This window comes from Epargyreus clarus, unplaced genomic scaffold (assembly GCF_041222505.1).
Source record: "Epargyreus clarus isolate Ecla_fem2 unplaced genomic scaffold, WU_Ecla_fem_2.2 ptg000026l, whole genome shotgun sequence".
In the NCBI taxonomy this organism is placed as follows: Eukaryota; Metazoa; Arthropoda; class Insecta; order Lepidoptera; family Hesperiidae; genus Epargyreus; species Epargyreus clarus.
In genome coordinates, this window is record NW_027332233.1 from 12,469,882 (window position 1) to 12,483,850 (window position 13,969).

At 41.2% G+C, this 13,969-nt stretch overlaps 1 non-coding gene across 1 annotated transcript; it reads left to right on the forward strand.

Annotated features, from left to right (window-relative positions):
* Positions 1–10,574: 10,574 nt before the first annotated feature.
* TRNAD-GUC (transfer RNA aspartic acid (anticodon GUC)) lies at positions 10,575–10,646 on the forward strand. The gene has a single exon. It is a non-coding gene; the product is annotated as a tRNA-Asp (tRNA).
* The last annotated feature ends 3,323 nt before the right edge of the window (positions 10,647–13,969 follow it).

A 13,969-nucleotide genomic window follows, 5' to 3' on the forward strand; every position in this document is an offset into this window, starting at 1 on the left:
TCCATGGAATGGGGGCCCCAAGTAATTTGACGGAGGGCAGGTTGTTTAAGCGCCTGCGTTTGTGGTCGAAGCGCATTGCGGAGCTTTTCTCCGCATTGACTTCGATGCGCCATTTCCTAAACCAATCTCCTAACTCGTTGACCGAGCGTTGGAGTTTGGCGAGGACAGATGACTCCTTTTGCCCTTGGATGTAAAGGGCGGTGTCATCGGCGAAGAGTGAGAGCTGCACCCCATTTTTGGGGATAGGAATATCGTTGGAGTACGATATGAATAATGTAGGAGCGAGCACTGAGCCTTGAGGGACTCCGGCTGTTACGGGGCGTGGGGGAGAGAGGATACCTTCGTGCCTGTAGCGGAAGGTTCTGTCCTGAAGGTAGGAAGCCACGATGCGGACTAGGCGATCAGGGAGACCAGAATGGTATAGCTTGTATACCAGTCCTCCATGCCAGACTTTGTCAAAAGCCTTGGCGACGTCGAAGAAGACTGCTAGTGTCTTGTTACGTCTTGGATAAAACCCGCTTGTGATGTACTCGACAATGCGGTGGACTTGTTGGGGGCACGAGTGCTGGAGGCGAAAGCCAAATTGGTGAGGAATGATGAGTGGGGGAGCATCTATTGGGAAGAGGTGCCCTCTTATGTGAACGAGGATCACCCGTTCGAAAACCTTGCCCATTGCATTGAGGAGGCTAATGGGGCGGTGGTTGGAGGGAATATGTTTCGGTTTCCCAGGCTTGGGAATACCGATAACTGTTGCTGTCTTCCAGGCTGTTGGAAAGAAGCTGAGATCGAGGCAGGCATTGAAGATAATGACCAGAAGGGTCAGTGCCTGCTCGGGGAAGTGTTTGAGCGCCAGGTTGGAGATACCATCCGGACCTGGGGCTTTACGAGGTTTCAAACCGCGGATGACGGTCCGGACCTCGTCTGTAGTGATTTTAATGGGAGCAGAGGTGACAGGGAGAGAGATCTTTTTAAGGACCTCCTCCTCCACCTTGAGAATGTGGATAGGGTCGCACGGTTGAGTGCTGGGGGAGCACTGCGCAGCGATGCTATCTGCGAAGCATTCGGCCTTCTCAGCGTCTTCGAAGGCTATGCTGCCGTCGGGACGCGTGAGAGGGGGAGTGCTTGAGAAGGCTTCGGTACGAAATCGTCTAGCGACTTTGTAGAATGCCTTATGAGAAGGTTGGATATCCTCCATGAGAGAGTTCCAGTTGGAGTCCCTCATTTCGGCTAGCCGGGATCTGACTTTCCTTTGGAGGGCGTTAGCGCGCCTCCTAAGGACAGGGGTGGGATACTTGGCGGCCCATCTGAGGGCTGCGTTTTTAGTTTGGATTAGCTTCCTGACCTCGCGAGGTAGTTTTCGGTTCGGGACCTCTACCACCTTCGCGTTGTCATGAAGCGAAGTCTGAACTAGCTGGGTGAGTGAGTTCACCGTACTGTCTATTTTCTCCGAGCTAACAAGGTAGTCTGGGGGAATAGTATACGGTGAATCGGGGGCCTCTATGGCCGAGGTGAGAGATTTCTCGTACCCTTCCCAATTAGTGAAGGTTTTCGAGGAGGTATGGGGAGTTGGATCATAGGGACCTAACTGTAGAGAGACTGGACGATGGTCTGAGCCCAGATCGTCCAGTGTTTCGATCGCTCTTGTATTGAGCGCGACGCCTTTAAGGAGGGCGAAATCCAGCACGTCGGGTTCTTGGTCTTCCCGATCGGGGTAGTGGGTTGGCGCTGTTGGAGAGAAGATATCAAAGTCCAGTGCGCGGGAAATGGTTAAGAGTTTCTTACCGTTGGTGTTAGTCAGACGACTGTTCCAAACGGTATGTTTGCAATTGAAATCTCCAAATAGTACGACAGAGTCTCCGAGCGAGAGGAGGGCCTCCAAGTCGCTTTGGAGAGGGGCTTTATTGGCGGGGAGGTAAATTGAGGCTATGATCAGGGACGGGTGTCCTGTCATGCCTAATTTGCATATGGTGGCTTCCATATTGGTGAGCTTGGGTGTTTCCAGAGGGGTGCAATGGAAGGATCTCTTGTAGTAGATGGCAGTGCCTCCGCCACGACGGTCGTCGGCTCTGTCATTACGTACAAGTGCGTAAGAGGGGAGACTTACGCCTTTAAGGGAGGGCTTGAGGAAAGTTTCCTGAACAAGCAACAGGTCGATATCCCTGTTGCGGACGAACTCTTTGAGTTCGGGAATGCAAGGCTTAAGACCTCGTGCATTGAAGGAGATAAGCGAGACGCCTTTAGGTTTTTGACGACCGGGATGAAGGGGTTGAGTATGAACGTTACTCATTGAATGGACTTGAACAACGCTAGGTGTTCAGAGTAGATTGCGATGCGCTCCGCCTGGCTGGCGTTACGCATCTTTTGCGAGACGAGTATGATCTCGTCGAGGTTCACGCCCTTAACGCAGTCCTTAAGGAACATGATATGTTCCCTTACCGATGCGTCTTGGGTGGGACGGGGAGTGGGAGTGGCCTTAGGGGCCGGGGTTGGTGGGGCGGTCGCGGGTGCGACTTTCCTCCAACTCATGGGAGCGGTTGGGGTTTTGGAGGCCCCTAGCCGCGGGAAATTGGTCGAGTTGACCGGAGGTGGGCCTGCTTTCGAGGGCTGCTTTTTAGCAACCTTCTTTTGAGCGGGACGGGGGGCTTTAGGGCAGCCACGGTAGTTAGCCGGGTGCCCTGAAGTGGTGCATAGCACGCAGGCAGGAGGGGACTCGTCTTCACGAGTTCTCTTGCACTCACGTGTGGCGTGGGGTTCTAGGCACTTGACGCACCTTGGGGGGGCAGTGCAGTTCGCCGCTGCATGGCCGTTAAGCTGGCAGCGGTGGCACTGGGCAGGGTAGCCACGCTTGTTAGGTGGTTCCACCTTGATCTCAGAAAGGCCACAGATTGTGAGCTCCTTCTCCTTGAAGATGTCCTTGGAGGACGGAGTTTTGGCTAGAATGGCCAGGGCTAGAGGGTATTTCACCCCTTTGCGGTTGTACAGCTTGTGTACACCTTCCACGGGGAACCCTTGGTTGACTAGATCCGTTAGGATTTCGTCGGTGGGGAGCTCATAGGGGAGACCCCTAAGGACCGCTTTGATTTTGCGGTCCTCTTCTAAAGCGTACGTGTGGTACGGGAGTTGAAGGTGAGTTAGGAGCCTAATGAGGCTCCTGAAGTCCTCGGTGGTGGGGCATGAAACGCGAATAGAGTCGCGAAGGTTACGTGCCTTGGTGTAGTGGATCTGTTTTTCCACTAGGGTTTTAGAGAAGTCGGACCATTTCGACTTATCTCTGAAGAAAATGTGTGGGGGCGGTTTGCACTTGGCAAGTGCCGGTTCGCAGCGCGTGGCTGGCTTGGCGGGCTTAGCCGCGGGGGTTGAGCTCTGGGGCTCGGTGGAGGTTTTTGGCACGGGGGCCAGAGTGGAGGCTTTTGGCACGGGGGCCAGAGCGGGGGCCGCTGGGGCTGGGGTGGCTTCGAAAGAGGCCTCGGAAGAGGTTTCACTTGTCGCCTTAGCGACGCGTTTCACCGGTCGTTTCTTGGTCTTCCTCGACTTGACAGGGGTGAAACCCTGGTCGTCGTCGGAGGAGGGGGCGGTGATGAGGGTGTGCTCCGACGATTCGTCGGAGGAGGCGGGGCGTTTGAGCGAGATGGCATCGAAGTCCATCTCGTGTCTCGGGGTGGCATCAGGGGATGCGGGTGAATCAGTAACGGACAGGGGATCCGTTACGGATTTTAAGGGCTCGCAAAGGGAGCGGAGTTTGACTGAGTCAAATGGGCGATTGAGCTCCTTGCTCAAGAGGGAGGACAGAGCCTCGAAAAACCTATCTGTTACCATGTAGGCCATGGTAACCTGGGATGCCTCCCTGCCGAGGCAGGGAGCTAACGGGGAGGGGGAGGGAAATGCAATTACCCCTAAGGGAAAGTAACTGCTACCGTCACCCTTGGGATAGCCCAAGTGCAGTGGGATCGGGTCTGCCGGTTTCTCTCAGGCCGAGAGGTCTGAGAAGCGCACCGGGTCAACGCTAGCTGGTTTCGTTGGCACCGTTAGGTATCCACCAACTCAAACGCGTCGGGACGTGAGTTTTGTTTATTCCCAATAAATTGGCAATAAACAAAGCACGGACCGCTATCGATAATATCGAGTAGGCGAGAACCGGCCGAAAGGCCAGAGAAAATTCTGGGTTAGGAAACACTAGAGCGCGAGCAGGCGGGGCTGCTCGGTCTGGCGTTCAAACGCAGAGTGGTTTGAGGAGTACGGTAACTAACATTGTGACACGAGAATTTTATATATAAGATAAGGAAAAACTGTGTAAAGAAGATTGTTTTGTTGTGTTTTTTTATGAATTGGTAGAGTTTTATGAATTGCAAACTAGTCATATAGGAATTAAATCCCTTCTGAGATTGGTCACAGATGTATTGACCTTTACGGACCTTTTGGTTAATTAGTAAATACAATATGTTTCGGGTAAGCGTATAACCACTGGAATTAGGCATACTGAAGAAATAGTTGTGAGAGTATCAGTCAGTTTTCGAGTTTTATTGCCCAGACACATAGATGAAATGAGCTAATTAATTTTGTAAGCTCATTTTTAATCTAATTGCGGATCTTCTAAAAACTTTATAAAGATGTCCGAGTTTCGTGGAACAGTTGGCGACCCTACTTGTAACCACAAGTATGCTTTCGCTCTGTACTCCTTTGTACTTCAACCTTGAGTGACAAAACCTATGCATATGCACCAGGAACATAATATTACTGGAATGCATTTTACTAAGAACTTAGTGCAAGCATACTAACTCTATGCTAAGTGTCTTTGTGACAACGAAGTACCATCGTATTTACGTTTCGAGCAAAAATGTTCATGTAGATTATAGATTGTGTTTAAAACTTAGAAAATCGAGGAGATTACGAAATATAATTGAAAGAAAATACTCAGGGTTAAAAGAAAAGAAAAGTATAGAGCATGGAAATAAAATAGGAATAAAAGAAAAGAAGAAAAAGCAAACTAATTTGAATCACATATTTTCCATTATAATTCTTAATTTACTTTTCCAAGTTAGTCCACAAAATTGGCGACATATTTGTGCATGACCTTAGGTAGACTTCTTGTTTTAACGGTGAAGGAAAACATCGCGAGGAAACCTGCATACCTGAGAGATATTTAAAAAAATCAAAGGTGTGTGAAGTCTACCAATACGCACTTGGCCAGCGCGGTGGACTCTGGCCTGATGCTTCTTATTCAAGGTAATAGCGTCTATAGTATCACTCCTATCATTCGCTTGAACCGCCGCTTAATCGAAAGGTCCGAGTTTTGATCATAGGTACTTCCTCAGGTTTTCTTTTTTTTTTCGAAGTTTGTCCCTGTAGTTCCGCGACTAGAATAGGTCTACGGTATCCCCTACCTGTCGTAAGAGGCGACAAAAAGGGGACTTCCGGGGTTGTGGGCGGCAAGAGTTGGAGCTCGAACGGCGGTTTGTGGTCGCATACCGTCGTGCACACCAGACGGAATGGTGAGCGTCGAAATGCTCACCTGGGCTGAGCCCGACGGGGCAACGCGCTAAGAGGACCCCGGTTGCGTTCCTTTGGATATCCCGGAGTCCTCTACGCGGCGCCGAGGACGGCCACCGGGGGGTATTAGTGCGGTAAAAATGCCACATAACCCCGTGTCGCTCCCACGGCATAGGGTACCTCTTGAAGGTTTCCCCCTCGTCAACAAAAAAAAGATTAAGGTATTAGAAATTGATTATCACTTGCTAAAACGGTGAAGTAAATGATGGTGAGAAAGCTTATTTGCGTATGCCTAGAGTTCTTTGGAAAACATACAGTTATCAAAGATGTATGAAATCTACTAATGAGCAATTGGCCAGCGCAGAGGCCTAAAATTCCTATGATTATGTTGACGAGGACGAACAGTTGCTAGATCGCATGCTGATTTGCTATTTGAAATTCTTAAAAAGATATCCACTACCACTATACGACAAAAATACGTGGGATAGTGTGATAAACCACGAATAATTCTACAAGTTCTACGTGATCAATTCATGAAACTAAAAATAGAAGTAGCAACATGGGCTGGGGCTCAACAAATCAGTGTTTACCAATGGCCTAATGCAAATGACGCCTATTGAGCCGCCGGGGCTGGTAGCGTCAGTAAAAAAGTACCAGTTCTTTTATTATTTTTAACAATGTATCAATGGTTTGGTGCAATTAACAAATTGCCTTATAAATATTTACAATGCAAATTAAGCTAGAAATAATGTATGAAATAAACAAATAAATATAGTTCAAAAAACTAAAAAACACGCTTTTATGATAAAATTAACTAAAAAGTAGAAAATCTAAATGAATCTAGGAATCAATTAAGGAACAGTAAATGGTATAATCGTGAAATAAATCTACAAAGTTTGAACGAAATCTGGCCGTTTAAAGTGAGTCAAAATCGCGCCCAAAGAAGTCGGTTACAAACATACAAACAAACATACAAACATACAGGTGAAGCTAATAAAAAGCGTGTAAAAAATATGTAAAAATAAAAGAGGACTACCTAATAATAACAAATAAGTTTTTTTTTTACTTTAAGCAATTTAAAATAAAAGGAAATCACTTTTTTTTTAGATATGAAACTAGGTGTGTAAATAAATACTTATTAACTATCCATAGTCCGCGTAATACTGCTAGTCCGCTCTGAATATAAAAATCAATCGCGTCGCCATAGTAAATTGTATGACTACACCTGCTCGCAATAATTTCAGAGGGGACTAGCAGTTTGGCGCGGATTATACAAAATTATCATCACAGCAATCGTTTTATATTTTTTTTAATTAAAAACCTACAAACATTGATAGCAGTCTTTCAAATTTAAGTCGGAAACAACGAATATAAAAAGTAGCAAGAGTTTTATTCCCCTTAACTTTTTATGACTTCCTATTCTTTATTTACCAGACTGTTTGTGTACTTTTTGTACGTTCTGTTGTTTGTGTACGTTTTGTTTGCGGGACGCCCCCGCGCTACCGTTCCAAACAAAAGTACAAGTCGCGTAATAAGTACTTTATTACCTATTTTCAGAATACAACATTTCAGGGCTTCTTTTGTAAATGTATACTGATTTTATTGTTACGTCTAGAGAATTTTTATGGCAGATACTCAACATGCCATAAAAATGTAATTATTAACCTAGCCATAATTTTTAAGTATAGATTAGTCCGCGTGTTTGGTGTAAGCTACACTTAAATTATCATTGTAGTTAGCCATTTCTAAATCGTAATATTACAGTTATACATTATCACTAATTTCATAATATTTATTACGTAAAAATAACCTTTGCTATTTATTCTTATTTCTTAATAATCTGACGCTACACAAAGATTTTCGACAGCGTGTTTGCTTTTGCGTGTCAGGCGTTTCAATGTGTGCTATCTTACAGCTGTATGTATGTATTACCCACGCTTACTGTCCAGTCTAACTTGAACTACCTTCCCCAACTTTACCTGACTTTACCTCGGATAAAGAAAAAATATAAGGAATTAATAAAGTAAGAACAGTGTCTTACGAAACTACGATAAATTATTTATCTTCGTTGTACATTGAATGAGAATTCGCGATATAAAAGAGAATATTATTCCGCAAATAACAGGTCAACACATTTTGGACAAGTCGTACAACGTAGAGGTGAAATAACCAGTTTAAATTGATCCACCCTCGTTCGCGTTTCACTCTACAAGTCTTTTAGTTCAATGGCTATGTTAGAACAGCGATAGGTCAGGGCGTTTGGTTACAAGGCGAGATTAAAATGACCTACCACACTCCTCTTTTTACACCTAACACGTTGTATTAAGAGGTTTTATTGAGATAACAAGGGGTCTACGGTCCCGGTTGTGTAGTTGTGTGTGTCAATGTGTGCGTGCTCGTGATCGACGTGTTAGCAATCGACTCACCTTCACACGACCTCGCGTTTCGACATCGGCACAACAAACAACTAGGTATTGTTCTGAACACAGAATAGAGATTAATTAGAAGCGGCTTGTACGAGTGTCTGCCATTGTGTATAATTTTATGCAGACATTTTTATTTCTAGTATAAGAAAATTAAACAATAAACTTTATCTATTACGAGCTTTTGCCCGCGACTTCGCCCGCGTTACGAAGTAATATTTTCATCCCCTATTTTATCCCCTTGGGGATAGAATTGATCAAAATCCTTTCTTAGCGGATGCCTACGTCATAACATCTACCTGCATGCCAAATTTCAGCCCGATCCGTCCAGTGGTTTGGGCTATGCGTTGATAGATCACTATGTCAGTCAGTCACCTTTGAGATATATATATTTAGAAGTACGTTATTTTCTTTCGAATCTTTGTAAAAAGTGTAAATTACCAGGTAATTATTTTTTTAATTATTACCTACTACTAATTAAAAGTAGGTAATAATTTAAAATAGATAATAATTTATCAACTCCTTAAAATGTTCACATCATGTTATTATTAAAGAGAAATATGAATTTTAATTTATTATTTATAATCTCTAAGACAGAAAAGGATTTTATGATCTCTAAAATAAATCAGCGTGCTCTGAAAAATCAAAAATTTAACAGCATCACATATTCATTTACCTTAACAAATAGGCATATTTTACAAACAAACTTAAAACAAAGCAAGAGGTATTTCTGCACCAATCTTACTCTATGGTTCTGAAGGTTTGCACCGCGCTGCGCGTGCGCTGCCTATCAATGAGCTCGCCACTTATTTATATTCTACTTCGAAACGATCTGATGTCTGATCTCGTTCGGAATGCTTCGGAAATGTGATCAGCTGTAACAAATAAAATGGACACAGACGGAACGCTTCGGAAATGAAATCAGCTGGTAGCAAATCCGGGTAGATAATTGTTTAGGTTTTGTTTTAGCTTGTAACGTTTATAAATTTTAAATATCCTCCTTAGCGCAAGGTTAGCTCAGAATTTGATTGAAAAACTACCGAAAAGTGTTGTTTGCTACAAGGTGGTAGAGACCTTCGTAAAGTGCTATTATGCAAAGTGGTAGAATACTTCTAAGACGTCTACAGAAGTACCATTGCTAAGCCTAATTTTGCCTAGTAGTAGCAGCAGTTCAAGTGCTATTTTGTTTGGTTTGATTCAATTATCTTCAGGAGTATCAACGCATCTGTGGCCCACCTTAGGTAGTATTTTACAGATGTCCATAGACGGTAATGGTCACTTACAATCAGATGTGTTATATGCTATACTAGCTGACCCGGCAAACTTTGACCGCCTCAAAATCTATTTATCAATTATATTTCATATAAAATATAGCCTATGTTACTCGTGGATATATAGCTTTCGAATGGTGAAAGAATTTTTAAAATCGGTCCAGTAGTTTTTGAGCCTATTTATTACAAACAAACAAAGTGTTCCTATTTTTAATATTAGTGTAGATATAAAAGCAGACAGTGTGTTGCATAATGTTCGTTTATTAGACGATCTACCTAAATATAAAAATTGGCTCTACATATTTCTTTTGCCTTCTGTATGTTATGTTTTACTAAATAAATAATGTCATTTCACCTTCAAAACACCCCGTATATCCCACAACGCCCTGACACAACGAATCACTTACATTTATTTATTTTTAACGGGGATCTTTCTTTCAATTTCACGGTGCTTCTCGCTTTTTCTTACCTCTGAATAAATTATGTTCGCACCTCGTAAATCCGTGTTCAAAGTGGCTTGTTTGTTGTGGTATCGAGGGTTGGAGGGTGGAAAGATGCCTCACTACGTTCTTGGAGGTACTGTTTGTGTAAATCTCGGATTGAATTTATAGTAAGGTAAGAAGCGTATTTAAGAAAGAAACGTATATTTTAGATTCACGGCAAAATAAACGTGAAATTTGTACTTAAGTCAAAATTAATACGAATCTTATTCTACTTACGTACATATAATTTTGTTATCATTAGTGCAAGTCATCTTAAAGAAAACAATAAAATAATATAGGTACAAACCTTATCAGTAAAAACGATAAATATTTGTGTGAAAATATCTACTGATAATAATATATTTCTACAGTCAAAAAAGGTATAAGCATGTCATACAAATGAACGTCATTTAGATTTAATTTAAATAAAACTGTACATAACAATTTTATAAGGATATACCTAATGATTTTATTTGCGACAAAATAAAATGTACTTTCATAAACATGCGCTTAGCAACTCATTCCCATACATATCTATAAATACCTATATGTACATACTAAACCACAATCAAATTTGGAACTTGGCTTGTTGGTAGGAAATAGAATTTGGACTATTTCCATGGTTGTATGTATATTAGAACTAATTATAAAATTTATTTAATCATACAATTAATTAATTTTAATTATAGTTTTGTGCAATTCGATAATATTAGGTAGGTACGTAGTACGTACGTAACTCGATTTTCCCTTTCTGAGTCTCTATTACTAATTGGCATTGGGACAGCATGGTGGAGTATGCTCTATTAATATGAATATGTAGGATCTGTACCCAGTAGTAAGTAAGTGTGAAGATACCTTTATTATATCTCGCTCGTGAAATGGTCTAAAGAATTTTTAGAAGTTCTTTCATATCTTCGGTAGTATAGTGGTAAGTATCCCCGCCTGTCACGCGGGAGACCGGGGTTCGATTCCCCGCCGGAGAGATTTTTTTTTCAATATACATCAAACATTTTCAAGATCAAAAGTCAAATAAAAGTTTTTATATTTATTTATTTTTTTAGTATATGTATAAAATGTTCTCCGTAATTTCTTTTAAATCAAAGAAATACTTAGGAAAACTAAAAATTCAGTCCACCTAGCTCGATAAAAACAAATTGATGGTTTCGATAATAAAATCAAAGCATTACAATTTTTCTTAGATGAAAATTTAGCTATTGTAAATAACCTGCTATCATAAACAAATAAAAGTACTTCTATTTATCATCAATCACGAGTAGATAATTATTTATTGGTTTTATTTTAGCTTGTAACGTTTAAAATTTTAAATATCCTTAGCTTAAGGTTAGTTAAGATTTTAATTGAAAAACTACCGGTAATTTTGGAGTAATATTTTGTGGAGTGGGTTCTTAAAGTTTAGTATCGAGATTGAACAGGAAGAGGAGTGAGTATATAGAATTCGGTCGGCGTTGTAGAATTAGAATGATGTAAAATATAGCTATAACTTCCATTAAAAAATCTAAATAATAAAAAAGAGTCGAAAATCTATTGATTAATTTTTTCAGTCATTTTTTTTTCTACTTAAAATCCAAAAATATTTTATTTATCGTTATATTATCCTCATAATAGTCAGTCATAATTCAGTCATTTAGATATATTATTATAGAAAACATTTTATTAATGTATTTGGCATTGTTTTACTGTCCATTTATGTATTTGGTAACAAAATAAGATTTTGCATTTTTATGACTTATACTTTGATAGACATACATTTAAACAAACACTAGTAACTCAAATACGAAAGTGGCTTCGATTTCATAATGGTTGGTTGAAAAGTAATAAATACCTCATTTGTCGCTCAAATAGACCGTTTCGCATCATTAAAGGCTCCGGCACTGCTTTACACCTATTGCATAGGTACCTGTTTCTACCCTGATAACAGCAGCATTGGTCAGCAATGCTTTATCCGGTTTGAAGGGTGGGATTACTTATCCGAGGCGTTCCAACTTAGGCCTGAGTTACAGCCGACCTCAGGACAAGAGCCCTGATAATATAAGAATCTTATCTGGGGATGATTAATTCAATCACTCATTATTTACGTGAATCCTACAAATATACTGAGTAGATAATGACGTTTTATCTCATTTCATTAATGTACAATAAATAATTTTATATTGTTGAAATATCAAATTAAAGTTTGTCCCTGATACTGTTAATATCACCTCGCTCTTTACAGGTGCTAGAATCAATAAAGCAATTATCGCTCTAGAATTAAAACGCTTTTAATCTAATTATCCATCTCAACATGCCAATGGCCGCCTATTACAATGTTGCGTTAATGTATAAAACATTACCATTAACCCTTTTTGTCATCTATTTAATACCCCGAGACTATTCGATATTTTTATTATATCATGAAATTATATATAAAGATCTAAATAAAGGTTGACATATTTTGTAAAAGGTGCAAAACTTTTGTATTGATGTATTTAATTCTTTATTAGATTAAAGTAACAAATTGGTAGTCAACATAATGTCCAATGGTCACTGCCGGCCATGTACATCTGTAATCCACCGCACATATATTTTGAAACCTTCCTGAGGTCCGCTACAGATGGCTTGCTTGAGCACTAAGTTGAACCGCTTTAAATCGTTTCAACCGTATAAAATGCGCGTCTTGAGTAGAAGTAGGTGTAGAGATAGTTGTCCCTGTAGTTCCGGGACCAGAATAAGGCTACGGTATCTCCTGCTTGTCGTAAGAGGCGACTTAAAGGGCGTTTCCGGGGTTGCGGACGGTAAGAGTGGGAGCTCGAACCGCCCGGCTAGCGACCCTGGAATGGACGGACGTATGTGTGGTCGCATACCGTCATGCAGACCAGACGGTGTGGTGAGCGTCAAGCTCACCTGGGCGGAACCCGACGGGGCAACGCGCCAAGAGGACTCCGGTTGCGTTCATTTGGAGATCTCTGAGTCCTCTACGGGGGCGGATTTAGTCGCTCCCACGGCACCTTAAGTTAACAAAAAAAAGGTGTAGAGATAGTGCCGTTAAATCTAAAACAGAAAGATCTTCTAACTTCACTAAGGATCTAACGAAAATGGGATTTGGATAATCCGTAACTGTCTAAACTTGGAAAGAAGGGTCCATCCTATGTTGCTCAGAGGCGGCACTATTGCGGATATTCATTTAATCTAACTTTTATGATTATCTCTTATTTCTTGATATAAATATAATTAATAGATCTTAATATTAATGTTTTATTTGAATTAATTTTATTGTAGGCATTGATTGATTGCATTGATTCCTGTACACTTCGGAGGGAATCCTTAAAAAAATATCCAAACTTATCATTTTACTCATTAAAATTTCCTGAGTGGCCACTTTATGCATATAAGGAAGTTACTAACATAATAATTTAAACGTATGAAAATAAAATTGATCATAATTGTAATTTCAGTTCTACTTTCATACTGCCAATTTACAATTGCTGGCAGTGAGTGTGGAATCCTAGGATTTGTCAATACTATGAGCAATTTATGAATAAGTAATTAATTATCCCCACTTTGATAAGATATTTGAAGGAAACCTGCGCAATCACAATTCTACGTATTGTTCTCAAAGATGTGTGATACCTACTCGCAGCGTCAACATAATGACTGGATAACATGACCGTATCTGAAGAGACCAGTGCCCAGCAACGGGACAAGGATTAGTCGATGTAGAACTCAAATGATATAGGTAGGTATACCAGAATGATTCCAACTTCAAAGTGTCTGCCCGCTTCAAAACACTCACGCAATATTTGTCCGATGCTCGAGTGATTTGATGGCACTTCACGTTATCAACGTATCTGTACACAGATCCTGCTGCCGACAAACGTTTGTTTGTTTGAGTACCCATTATCTAAAGTACTTTCTACGAAAATACTGCACCACGCTCCAATTCAGATTATACCTAACTTACAAACTGTTGCAAAAGAAGAAAGATTATTAACTCCATGTTGTACCTATTTCTGCCTAATAATAGACGTGTTAAGCGCTTCTGTGTTCTGGTTTGAAGGGAGATATTTGGTACGAACGGCTTTCTCGATGGTCTGTCCGGCTTTCCTCGAGGAGAGCTTGCGCTTACCCCACACCCATAGGTTTTTACAATGGTATGTAGGTAACTAAGGTAGGTACTAATATTTTTGTTCTTCCCGGGGGCGCTGGTTGGGAGAATTGAGCTCTTACACGTTTTAGTCATCACTTAAGTCAAGTAGGGGATACCGTAGTTTTATTCTGACCCCGCGACTACAAGGTTAAAGTAAGGATT